Source organism: Lynx rufus, unplaced genomic scaffold, assembly GCF_022079265.1.
Source record: "Lynx rufus isolate CCGP_SWC_20201006 ecotype Redwood Valley unplaced genomic scaffold, mLynRuf1.p SCAF_2, whole genome shotgun sequence".
Lineage (NCBI taxonomy): Eukaryota > Metazoa > Chordata > Mammalia > Carnivora > Felidae > Lynx > Lynx rufus.
Window position 1 is genome coordinate 75,634,442 of NW_025814834.1, and position 13,769 is coordinate 75,648,210.

At 40.6% G+C, this 13,769-nt stretch overlaps 1 long non-coding RNA gene and 2 other non-coding genes across 3 annotated transcripts; 1 reads left to right on the plus strand and 2 right to left on the minus strand.

Annotated features, from left to right (window-relative positions):
- Positions 1-8,934: 8,934 nt before the first annotated feature.
- Positions 8,935-13,553, minus strand: LOC124515738 (uncharacterized). The gene is made up of 3 exons (XR_006962876.1): positions 13,200-13,553; positions 11,298-11,399; positions 8,935-9,358 (listed from the first exon to the last, which is right to left on the minus strand). It is a non-coding gene; the product is annotated as an uncharacterized LOC124515738 (long non-coding RNA).
- On the plus strand, positions 12,990-13,060 carry TRNAG-GCC (transfer RNA glycine (anticodon GCC)). The gene has a single exon. It is a non-coding gene; the product is annotated as a tRNA-Gly (tRNA).
- Positions 13,344-13,415, minus strand: TRNAA-CGC (transfer RNA alanine (anticodon CGC)). Its single transcript has one exon. It is a non-coding gene; the product is annotated as a tRNA-Ala (tRNA).
- Positions 13,554-13,769: the final 216 nt, after the last annotated feature.

Consider the following 13,769-nt stretch of genomic DNA (forward strand, 5'->3'; position numbering starts at 1 on the left):
CTCCCAAAAAAGGTGTACCAGGAAGCAAGGAAGTTGGGAATAATTTCTAAGAACAATTCTAGGGGCCACAGGGAAGAGGGAACAACAGAATATACACACACAAGCCACAATTTGGGAGCAGACAGCCCATGGAATGCCAGCACCAGCAGGGTGGGCTCTGGGTGGGCTGGTTTGAACAGCAGGAAATTAGACCTTTCTATGATCTCCTACACTGGTAGGATTCTCTGCTTGTGACTCTCTAGTTTCGGAAGAGAATTCACCCCGGCCAGGGAGGTTTTGTTTGCTCCTTCACATTATTGAGCACACATGATATGTTCCAATGTAAACTAGAAACAACAGCCTGGCCATCCATTGGGTTTTAATAAGAAGCTTGTGTTACAGGCAGCAAGAATGATCTCCTACGCAAGGAGCAGAAGAGCTATAATCAACTGTACCTATATCGATGCTAGTAACACATCAATTAAAAAGAAAAAAATGTGTCTCCGGAAAGGAGTTGGAAACACTTGCTTTGGAATAGAGAGGCACATTTCAGCTGCGTGCCACTCATCCAAGGAAGAGGAAGGCATGGCCCCTGGATCCTATTCAATTTCTGTAATGGAATGATATATACATAGTGAAAATGGAAACATTAGGTATTTTATAAACTGATGCCATTAAGCATTTGATTTTAAGATCAGTACCTCATACTCTAACTCCACACTTACCAACATCCATCAGATTATAGCCTGACTCCCCTTACACTTTAAGGATAAGAAGAAAATGTTCTGTTCATGAATACATAATAACACTGATGAAAGAGAACAGTGTAGTTTGAATTGAAACCAAATCATTGTTGTTCTGTTTAAACTGTATCCGACTCAGAGTGACGGTTTTATTCTGATGTACAAACAAACAAAGTTTCTGAGCTTGTAAAATTGAGGACCAGACCCTGAGCCATGCTAAACTCATCAAGGGAAATGCTCTCAGAAAGCACCCAGCCTGATTCTGATCTTGAGACCTGTCTCCATGAATTTCAAACTAATGACTGATAATTAGACACTAAGTTAAAGATATTCAGATGAGTATGTTTTTAAAAATAACTTGTATTGTTTTTATTTATTATAAAATGAATATATGTAGATGTTTTTTAAATACAGATAAGAAAAAAACTCAAAATTAAAAATTGCCTCTACTGATAATTAACTCATCTTTGTCTCACAACAACCCAGTGAGGTCAGAACTACTGTTATACCTATTTAATAGATTTTAAAACCAAGGTAGAAAGATTAAGTAATCCACTCTGGCTCACATAGCTGGTAAATGACAAGAGGGTGTGCTTCCTCCCACACCACATCTGTCCCATAATCCCTTCTTTCACACAGTCTTCTCCTTACAATTGCATACATTATTGTCCTTAGAAAAAGGTGGAAAATAGCATACATGCTTCTTCATGGTGAGCCTTTCTCCCCTTTAGCCCCATCCCCACAATACCAGGATGCATCAAGAAGGTATTGAGGGGGGCGCCTGGGTGGCTCAGTCAGTTAAGCGGCCGACTTCAGCTCAGGTCATGATCTCATGGTCCGTGAGTTCGAGCCCCGTGTCGGGCTCTGTGCTGACAGCTCAGAGCCTGGAGCCTGTTTCAGATTCTGTGTCTCCCTCTCTCTGACCCTCCCCTGTTCATGCTCTGTCTCTCTCTGTCTCAAAAATAAGTAAAACGTTAAAAAAAAATTTAAAACAAAAGAAGATATTGAGGTATCCATACTAGAGTGCCATTGCTTTCATGCCTTTCTGTTGACAAAACTAAGGGAAAAACTTTTTTTTTTTATCATGAGTTTTTAGTGATAATCTGCAGTTCAAATTCAGTAAGAGAGTTTTTCTCATATTCCCCCAATCTATATTTTTACCTCCCTCTCCAAGTGAGAAACTTAATAGCACAAAACATCAATATATTACTCATTTGCACTTATGTATCTTACACTTACATATTTGCACTTATGTATCTTACAATACATAAAAAAAACAGTTTCAGAATCAATTCATTGATACCTGTATTAGTGACACATTTACCATGTAAAATCAAGATTTTTTTCCCCCTTAGAATACATGTCACAAAGAATGTATAAAGTACTGTATTCAGATGTTATTTGAGTTCATTTTTTTGTGTTTCTGTGGCTATGTTTTATATATGGTTAGGCTCCCTGATTTCTGTTTACATTCAAATTTTAGGGTTTGCTTTCTTCATTATTTCTTATTAAATATAATTATTTGAATATATTTAAGTGGTTTGAAATACAAAGCTATATAAAAATGTACACTTGGGGCGCCTGGGTGGCGCAGTCGGTTAAGCGTCCGACTTCAGCCAGGTCACGATCTCGCGGTCCGTGAGTTCGAGCCCCGCGTCGGGCTCTGTGCTGACTGCTCAGAGCCTGGAGCCTGTTTCCGATTCTGTGTCTCCCTCTCTCTCTGCCCCTCCCCCATTCATGCTCTGTCTCTCTCTGTCCCAAAAATAAAATGAACATTGAAAAAAAAAAATTAAAAAAAAAATGTACACTCAATGATGTCTTATTCAATGGCCTCATTCTCACACATCGCTGTAGATTTCTCCTTCATGTTTCCATTTGCGGGGGAAACAAGTAAATGCATGTGTATGTGTGAGTGTGTGTGCTTGTACATGCACAGCAGAAGAGGCATGTGGCGGCCCAAGTTACATTTATAAAAGAACACAGTACATTTAAGGGCAAATAAGAAAATCTGCAAAGCTAGGATGATTAATGAACACAGCATTTGACAAAACAAATGTATAGATTTTGCAATGATACTTACATGATTGAAAGTGAAAATGAAAACATTTCATTCTCTCCCTAAAGTTTTGTGACCTCTAGTTTTATGCCAATCTCTGGCAACTTTCATGTCCACAAATTATATTTAATGTGTCTAACCCCTAAAATAATCATGAAAATAGCACTAGAAACATTTAGATTGGGAATAATTCTAAAAACTTGTCTGAAGGGAATGTTCTTCTTACACAAGTGGTTGTCAATTATTTTATCATCTACAAGTCTTCCTAAAGAAGCTACGTTGTAATTTTTTTAGGGAACTGGCATTTGCTTAAATGACTGAAATACTTTTACTAAGCTTCCTTAAATTAAAGCTCTGGTAGCCAAGATGTTACCTTTGTAGAAGAGTTTATTTGTGGAATTCAGTTTTCTTTCCTTCCTATTCATGTTGAATAGTTTCTTGACTTTCTGGCATCAGATTACTGTCTGGTCTAGCTTTATGTTACTTAAATCATAGGAGCCTATTAAGGCAAGAATTCACATTAAGAATGATGTTACTGTTATTAATAAACAAATACACTGGTTTCTGCCAAGCTAAAAAATTAATATTGTAGAATTTTAACTGCTGAGTTTCGTCTTCCTGATAACCTGATGTTTTCATTTGCTAGGACTGCAGCAACAAAGTACTACAAATTGTACGGCTTGAACAACAGAAATGTATTGTTTCACAGTTCTGGAGGCTGTAAGTCCAAGATCACGGTATTGGTAGGATTGGTCCTTATGAGGGTTGTGAGGGAGAGTCTGTTTTATGCTTCTTTCCTAGCTTCTGGAGGTTTGCTGCCAATCTTTAGTGTTCCTGGCTTGTGGAAGTATTGCCCCATCCCTGCCTTCCATATAGTCTTCTGTGTGTGTCTGTGTGTCTGTTTCTGCGTCCAAATTTCCCTTTTTTATAAGGACCCAGTCTTACGGAATTAGGGACCCCCCATGACCTCATCCCAATCACCTCCAAAGACCCTATTTAAAAAAAAAAAAAAAAGGTCACATTCACAGCTACCAGGGGTTAGTACTTACACATATGAATTCTGAGGAAAACAATTCAACACACAATATTTGATATATAAATTATACCAAAAGTTACATGTTTTCTATTACAGTATTGGAATAATTTTGTGATTTTGTAGTATGCTCGGTGCTATTATTATAGGATATGAGAAAGAGAAGGGGGTGGGGGGAAGGGAGAGAGAAAGAGAGAGAGATTGTTTTTAAATATTTCCAGGCCTCAGTTGGAGTTTTCTATCAAAGAAATTTTGATTACTATTCATGTATATTGATGATTCTTGATAGGTTACTTTGCATATACAATTCCTAATGTCAATCAGAATATCTGGACACTGGGGCACTAGGTGGCTCAGTTGGTTAAGCATGTGGCTCTTGATTTCAGTTCAGGATCTTGTGGTTTGCAGGATTGAGCCCTGCATCGGACTCTGCACTGACAGTGCAGGGCCTGCTTGGGATTCTCCCTCTCCCCTCTCTCTGCCCCTCCCCTGCTTGTGCTCTCTCTCCCTCTCTCCCCCAAAATAAATAAATACACATAAAAACTTTTTTAAAAAGAATATCTGAACCCTGCCTTTATATCCAATATTGTGATAGGGACGGCTGAAACACAATCACGAAAGCTAACAAAACAACTACATGAAAGTTTCTCTGCCCACAAATACAACATATTAGGAAGGCAGGAATAACAGTAAAAAACATAAATAATAAATATTTAAGGGCTAAATCTTGATAGGGACTAGAAATATTGCAGGAGCTCAGAAAATGAAAATCCAAATAAGGTTTGTTAATATACAAATACTCTGAAAAATCAATGAGAAAATGAGAAACATTCTAGTAAACATGGTCCATCAAGAAGTGATTGATTAAATTATGCTATGTCTCTGTACCATGGAGGACTCTGTCATTATTAAAGGGTAGATCTGCCTGTGTTGAAATGGAGTAGAGAAAGATAGGTTAAACCAGAAATTACTAATGGCTGAAAACTTGAAGAACTAATTTCAGGAAATGAGGAAGAAAAATATACTAGAATGGAAGAAGAATTTAACTTTTGATTTTATACCTTTCTGTGCTGTTTGCATTTTCATAGTTTATATGCTTTATTTTTTAGTTTTCATCATATTTTTAGTTGGAGGAGCTCATTTGTCTAAAATTGAGCTAATCATCCCTCTCTGTTTATGACACACTATTATCATTGGGCCATATATCTTTGTTCTTTTATTTATTCACTCTTACCCCCACATCCCTCTCTTCTTCCCTTTGCCTCCCTAGAAGGCATCACCGTATTGTGCTTAACATACATCTTTTTGTTTACATGTGACCTTACAAGGCATGTATTGTTTTGAGTTCACCGTTTTATTTTTTTTAATTTTTTTTTTAACGTTTATTTGTTTTTGAGGCAGAGAGAGACACAGCATGAATGGGGGAGGGTCAGAGAGAGGGAGACACATTATCCGAAACAGGCTCCAGGCTCTGAGCTGTCAGCCCAGAGCCCGACGCGGGGCTCGAACTCACGGACCGCGAGATCATGACCTGAGCCGAAGTTGGCCGCCCAACCGACTGAGCCACCCAGGTGCCCCTGAGTTCACCATTTTAAAGGTATGTAAATTATACTATCATATCTCATTTTGTACCTTATATTATTCACTAGGTACCATGTTTTTGACAGCATCCGTGTTGCTCCTTGATGCATCTTTTTTTCTCTTTTCTCGCTTTTTTTTTTTTAATTTAAATTCAAGTTAGTTAACATACAGTGTAGTCTTGGCTTCAGAAGTAGAACCCAGTGATTCACCTCTTACATATAACCCCCAGTGCTCATCCCAACAAGTGCCCTCCTTAATGGCCATCACCCATTTAACCCATCCGATGTCCCTCCCCTCCAGCAGCCCTCAGTTTGTTCTCTGCTCTGCGTTACATCTTAATCTACTCCTTCCACATGCTGGATACAAGTCATGGTGTGCACCATTACCATTGATCTGTCCACTCTCCTTTAATTTTTTTTTTTAATGTTTATTTTTGAAAGACAGAGACAGACACAGAGTATGGGGGGGGGGTAGGCAGAGAGAGAGGGAGACACAGATCTGAAGCAGGCTCCAGGCTCTAAGCTGTCAGCACAGAGCCTGACGCGGAGCTCGATCTCACGAGCTGTGAGATCATGACCTGAGCCGAAGTCAGACGCTCAGCCGACTGAGCCACCCAGGCGCCCCAATCTGTCCACTCTCCAAGAGAACACTTGGGTTGCTTCCACAAATAACACACAATGAACATCCTGGTATAAGTCCTTGTATTGACTTCTACAAGAAATTATTTGACCTACATAAGAATTTACTTATGTAAGTATTCCCAAATGGAAATACGAGTTCATGGTTTATATGCAAACATAATGTGTCCAAATGGTACCAGCTGCTCTCTGAAATGGCAGCTCCCATCCACAAGCCCACCAGTGGTGCACAGGGTCAAATGTCCCATGTCCCTGCCCATATTCAGCATCATGCAGCTTTAACATATTGTCTAGTCTAGTGGGTCCAAAGAGATATCTCCTTTTTTAACTTGAATTTCTTTAGTAACTTTTAAAAAATTTCATGAGAAAATGTCTTCTCCATCCAAATGTATTACTTTATAATCTAGTGCTCCTTTACTCTGCTGCGACCTCTCTTAGAATCCAACTATGTGTTTTCACCTAGTCAAACTTGTATATCTTGTCTAAAGCCTCAAACTCAACATCTTTCAAAGCAATATAAAAAGTTCACAGATGATTACTACTGAGAAGAATCTTGGTGATCTAGAACAATATCTTCACTTTAGACCAAGGAAACTGAGGCCCAGAGAAAATAAGTGACTCTCCTACTATGAAGGGGATTTGAGGGAAAGAATCAGAACTGATAAGCAGCAAGGTACAGGGTTGAAGAGGCAGAGCTTTGGATCAGACAGAAAAAGGAAAGTACAAGATGGTTGGAATAGTTGAATTAGGTTTTCCAAATGGAGCTGAAGCTGAAATGACCTTTGGAAACATGCAGACAGAAGGGAAATGTACAGGGTGGAGAAAGCAACAAAGCCATCATCATGAGGAATGAGCATGCTGTGTTTTGTGCATGACAGAGGGCAGCAAGAATGTTGCCATAGTCAAAATGGCCCTGGGAATTGGGGAGTCTGGTGAATCAGCTAGGACTGGCTATTTAATCTTCCGTGCCAGATGAAAACGCAGAGTCCCTTGTTCAAAACTTAAGAATTACAACAGGACGACAGCTAAGCATTCAGCTAAGTGCCAATCAACTAAGTACAAGACTTTGTGCAAATGTACAGGTTGCACATCTATGAAGCTTGCCCTGAATTTGGCAACGTTTAAGAAATGTAGTTGGAATTAGGATCCACTGAAGTTTGTGAGCAGAATGATAAAATGAAAACAATGTTTAAAAAAAAAAAAAAGAGAGACCTCTCCTGGGAATAATTCCATAATATGTATCAAAATTTAAAATGTACTCACTCTTGGGCTTAACAGTTGCACTTCTAAGAATCTATCCTGCAGATATTTCATACATGAGCAAAATGGCATTTGTTCAAAGATATTCACTGCAGTTGTTGTTTCCACTAGCAAAAGATCAGAAGACTAAATGTCCTCGGCTAAGGAACTGGTTAAGGTAATTCCAGTACCTTCATGCAATGGACATTTTCATCATCCTCATACATTTTAGCATTAGAGCTGGAGTCTTCATTTCCAAGCTTTGATTCTAAATCTTTAGGAAACCTGGCCCGGAGCACTATTTGTGATTGTGAGATGGAATAAATAATGTTTTACTTTTTAGCCAGTAGAGTGCAGTTAGATAGGAACACAGAACTATTAAAAAGAAAGAGGTAGATCCACTTGTATAGAAGAAAAATTTGCTGCTATCTTTAAAAAAAAAAAAAGAGAAAGAAAGAAAGAAAGAGAGAAAGAAAAAGAAAGAAAAAGAAAGAAAGAAAGAAAGAAAGAAAGAAAGAAAGAAAGAAAGAAGGCAACGGTCACAACAGTAGGTATGGTGTGTACCTTTTGTGCAAAAAAGCTAAATGCCATTTGAATCTACATACGATTTCTGTGCAGGGAAATACAAGAAACTGATGGCAGTGGGCACCTCTAAGAAATGGAACCCAGAAAATGGGGGTAAGGGGTGGAGGGTGGGATGAAGACAAGCTTTTTAATGCATACTCTTATGCTTTTTGAATTTTGCACCATACGCATGGATTACTTATGAAAAGAATATGTATATATACATATACATACATATACATATACATATACATATACATATACATATACATATGTACATATATATGTGTATGTATGTATACTTCCATTAGATGGTGGGTGGCCGAGTGCCACAGCTCAAGAGGGGTTGAATAAATGCTGCATCAGAAATGAGTGTCGAGAGAAGGATAAAGAATTCATACCCGTATATCCTCCACCCTGAAGACTCCATATGAATTCGAAATTAAGTCAATTTTGAACCAGCAATAAAAATGATTAAATTTTGAAAAATTAAGGAAATTAGAAGCAGAAGAAGGAAGGAGGGAGGGAAGAAGTAGGAGAGGGAAGGAGGGAAGGAATAGGAGAGGGAGGGAGAAAATTCAACTAGCAGCAATTATGGGGGGGGGCAAAGGAAAGCAGGGGTTTCCCAGGTAACCCAGGGGGTGAGCTGATAAGGATCTGCAGTAGTCCAGAGGGACAGGCCTGAGGAGGAAGAGCAAGATTCAGCGCTGTTTTAAAAGAAGAAAATCCGACTTGTTGACTAATTAGACATGCTGCAGAACTAGGAATGAGCCTATCATGAGCAGGATGATTTTGCAGTGACAGCTTTCCAGGAAAAATTGCTGCATTCTCAACATCTGCATGCATCTGAGAATTACACCTGGATTCTTCATTTCCATGCCTTGATTTTAATCCTTAGGAAAGTAGGCCTTGGGGTACTACTTGTGATTCTAAAATGGAATAAGTAATGATTTAATTCCCAGCCAGTAAAGGGCAATCCAAATGACTGGCTCCACCATTTCCCCAGGGCTAGTTTGTAACCTGGGACAGAAATAAGCTGTGTGTATTAAATCAATACAATCACTCACAAGTTTAAAAAAAAAAAAAAAAAGCATTGCTTTGGTGGCTATGTATTAAATGAACTATTTCTGTTTCTTAATGGTTTGCTTTCTTCAGATGATATAAGCCTGGCCACATTTCCATGGTGAGCCAACACCAACCAGGGATAGGGTGCCTTGAGCAAGAGTTCCAAGAGCTATGATGCAAATGACAAGCCCCTGCCTGCCCCATCGGGCTGTCACAATGACAGGTTTCCTGAGAGAAATGATTGGGTAACATTCCACGGCACTCCTCGCTTTCTCCTCTCTGCCAGCCTCAGGAAGGGCCACTCATCAGAGCATGGTGGCTCCGCAGACTAGGAAGTGCTCGTGTGTGCTACCCAAAAGACACCGTCGGCCATCTGTGATCTTTCCGTGCTTAGCCATACCAGTCACGAAATCACTGCTTCCACAGCACCTCCGATGTGGAACAGGATTAACACAGAGCACTGCAATGAAACACAACGATACACATATTTGTCCTGACGTGACCTGTGTCATGATGTGACTCAGAATTAGCAAGAGGAAGTTCTGCCTGCCTGAAGAAGCCCTGTCTCCACCGGTTCCATGACAACCCACTCCCCTGCTTCTCCACCTCTGGCTCCTCAACTCCTACCACTCCCTAAAACAGACCTTCTCAAGGCTTGGCCTTCAGCTCTCCTCTCTCTGTGATTTCCTCCACTTTCAAATACTTACCTTTTACTTCTGTATTGTTGCCCCCGACTCCACTTTTGTAGTCTTGATTTCTCTAGATCTAGAGGTCAACTGCCCAGGTGGCATTTCACCCTACTTACCTCAGAGTGTATATTTCCGGAAGCAAACACTTTACTCCACCCTTTTCCTTCCAGTCAGTTTTCTGCCAGACCTGACATGATACCACTATTCTCCTAGTCACTTAAACTAGATTTCTTTTTCCCATCTTTCTACCTGGCCATGAACCTCAAGCAACAGCCTTCCTCCTACTTCAGAACTTCACTGCTGCTCCGATTACCCTGTAATCACCTCCTGAATGAATTTCCTGACTTCTGGTTTCTCTTACTTCTACTTCTCTGGCACATTGTTACCAGATGATCCCTTCAAAAGCTCTGACTCTGGGGCACCTGGGTGGCTCAGTTGGTTAAGCGTCCGACTTCGGCTCAGGTCATGATCTCACGGTTCGTGAATTCAAGCCCCACGTTGGGTTCTGGTGCTGACAGCTCAGAGCCTGGAGCCTGCTTCAGATTCTGTGTCTCCCTCTCTCTCTCTGACTGACCCTCCCCCATTCTCTCTCTCTCTCTCAAAAGTAAATAAACATTAAAAAAAAATTTTAATGCTTTGATTCTCCTCTTGCTCAAAAAATCTTCAGTGGCTTTCCTTGCCACAGAATTACCTTTATCCAAACAACTTGGAATAAGTCCTACAAACTTTTTCATGGTCTTAGTAGTTTTTTTGTAATTCTACCACAGATACATTCTTTACATTTTTCTTAAACTTTCATATTTTCAGCCTATATCACATTCAAGGGTAATAAGTTCTCTAAATTTACTATGTTTTGGGTAAAACTGTTTCTCAATTTTTGTTGTTTCGATGCAAGCAATATAAGTACTACTCAAACGGACTTAAAAAAAAAAAAAGATAGCTCATTTCCAAAGACAAGTTACTGACTCACATAAACACAAAATCTAGATTTTGTTCTATTTAAGCATGGTTGCTTTTAGGGGCTCAGCGTCATATTGGGGATGTTTCTCTCTCTCTCTCAAGCAAGATGGCATCAGCAAAACTAGCTATATACTCAATCTGTTTGCTCACCCAACAGAAAGATAGTTTTTGTTTATATCTCTGGAAAGAAAGTTCTGGTAAGTTCTGGAAAGTTCTATCATCCCTCTTATGGCCACATATCCATCTCTAAATTAAACACAGGTGGGGTGCCTGGGTGGCTCAGTTGATCAAACATCTGACTCTTGATTTGGGCTCAGGTCAGGATCTCACAGTTGGTGCAGATCCTGCTTGGGGTTCTCTCTCCCTCTCTGACTGCCTCTCCCCTGCTCTCTCTCTCTCTCTCTTCTCTCTCTGTCTCTCTCAAAATAAGTAAATAAACCTAATTAAAAAAAAGAAAAGAAAAAAAACACCATGACAAAGGGAAATATCTGGCTAGACCTGTTTCACATACTTACCACTGTGACAGAGATGAGGGGGAGAGTTAGCCTCACCCTAATCTCAACGTATCAGTTCTCCACAGAATAGAATACTTGTACCAGACTTCTATCAGAAATAAATGAACTGCTAAACAGACACACACACACACACACACACACACACACACACACACACACAGAATGCTTTTGGCTGTGTATAACAAAGTGCCCACCACAAATGGGTTTAAACAATAAAGATCTTTAATTACCTTACCTAAGACTGGATGGAGAAAATCCCACGATGTCTCTTTCTTCTGGGTCATCCTCAGTCTTTCTTCAAGTCACAAAATGGGTGGAGCAGCTCCAAGTATTATACCTCATATGGCATGTTCCAAGCAGGAAAGAAAAGGCAAAAGAGAGTTTCCATACCATCTTTCCCAGAAGCCCCTAGGTTATGTCTATACTGCACTGTCTTTGGCAGGAAGGGTCACAAACCCATCTGAGACCAATGTTTGGAAAGGAAAATGGAATAACTGGCTTACAGCACCACATTTGTTCCTAGGGCTAGGCTGACTCACATGGACTTGCAGTAAGGAAAAAAAAAATGTAGTATGGTCTTTGATAGGTCACTAATATTATTTGTCACTAGGCTGTATTTCTCATTTGATCCTTCTTTCTCTTTAAACTTTTGGTAGTGTTTAAGTTTTTTAGACTGTTTTAAACTTTGAATCGAACATTTTGGAGTTTGAAGGAACATAGTTAGATCAGGGCTTTTCAAAATCTTTTATTTCAGACTTGTAACCCATCAAACAAATGCAAATAAATAGGAGAGTTTAAAAATGGCCTGGTGGAGGGGTGCGTGGCTGGCTCAGTCAGTGGAGCCCTCCACTCTTGATCTCAAGGTTGTGAGTTCCAGCCCCACCTTGGGTACAGAGGTTACTTATAAATAAAGTCTTTTTTAAAAAAACGTCTAGTGGAAGTGATGGGGCTGGGCAAAGAAGGTGGGGCCCCAACAGACAATGGCCATGAGGCTCTCCTGGCAAGTTAGAGCCCTTTCAGGATGCAATTTAAAAAAAAAAAAAACAAAACACATCTCTATCCAGTTCTAGTTCTCTTTTTAAAGAACTGAGGTTGTCAGAGGTAAAAATGATTTGACTACATTCTTCCACAGGTGACTTAGGACTGCAGTTTCAATTTACTGAGTCCCTAACGTCTTCATATCTTCTATGTCTTCATAATTTCATGATGTATTTATCTTCAAATTTTGCTCTCTATTCACACAGTAAAAACTTCTTAAAAATAAATCCTAATGTGGGGGTTCTTAGGTTAGTCATTAATCTTTTATGATTTTCTCCAACGCCACTCTAGTATTCTTGATGTATAGTATCCTATGGGTAGAGGCTCTGATTCATAAAATTAGTGTTGAAAAGGGGCCCATGATCAAGTCATTCACAATGAAAGAAAGAGCGGTTTAGAGAAGTTAGGTCATTTGGCTAGAATCACCAATGCTTCAAAGTCAGGTCACAGCGTTCTAATTTACTCTTATAATTTGGTCAGGGTCCTAGCTCCTTACCCCTTGTTCCTAACAAATGTGAACACGTAGTTGTTTGAATAGCTACTATAACAGAAGAAAAATAGGGAGGAGTTGTTACAAATCGTCTAAAGGTCCGAAGAGACAGCTAGGTAGCTGTGTAATCCTGTACACACATAACAAAATTTCCATTTGCCTGCTTCACCGCGATCAGCCTCAGAAGAATCACTTAATAAAGTTCAACAGAAGTTAATAGGATTGGATTTTTTGTCAATCTGAATGTTTTCCCAATATTTTATGATAATCATTTAATTACAGATTCCACTGCTTTATTTAATATTGAACACATAAACATATAATTACAAACAGAAGCGAATCAGCGCACACGTGGAAATATCTCTTCTATTGAAATATGGGAAGCACTTCCTCCTGTGAGCATTGGTGGTTCAGTGGTAGAATTCTCGCCTGCCACGCGGGAGGCCCGGGTTCGATTCCCGGCCAATGCAACCTCGCTTTTCATTTTACTTTCTAACTCTGTAAGTTAGGATCCCAAAGCAAGTTCAACGGTAACCATACCCAAAAGTTGGTTTTATGCAAACAAGGAAAGAGGTATCAGGGGCAATTTCCGGTTTCGCTTTTACTTACAACTTAAAAGGCCGTCTCCCTGGGCTTCGCTGTTGTTTCTCTGCCTCACTGTTAGATTGTTCTTGGACGCCCTACTGTTCTGTGAGCAAAAGGTCTACGTGTAGTGTTTTCTGTGCTAGGAAAAGAAAAGGGATAACGGCTGTTTGGAGATGCCGGGGATTGAACCCGGGACCTCACACATGCGAAGCGCGCGCTCTACCACTGAGCTACATCCCCCAGCCGAGAATCCCCTTTCTGGTAAAGGTATTCATTCAGTCTCTGTGGCGCTGGTCAAATTAGTAGGGTTTCACGACCTGATTTCGGTGAGCGTCAATGCCGCACGTTTCCACTCTTCCCACCCCGGTGTGAGGCCGCTCCTCCGGTATTCGGGACCTGCCGCAGCCAGCGCTCCGCGGCACAAGCAGGACGAGCTCCCGAGCACTCCCGCCCGCGCCGCGAGCGCGCAGCAGGAGCGACGGGGCGCCCGGCGGCGCCAGCGGGGGCGGGACGGTCGTGCTCAGAGCGACCCAGGGCTGGGGCCCTCCGCGGGTTTACCGCGCAGGCGCCGGGGCCGCGAGGCCGCCGCCGCCG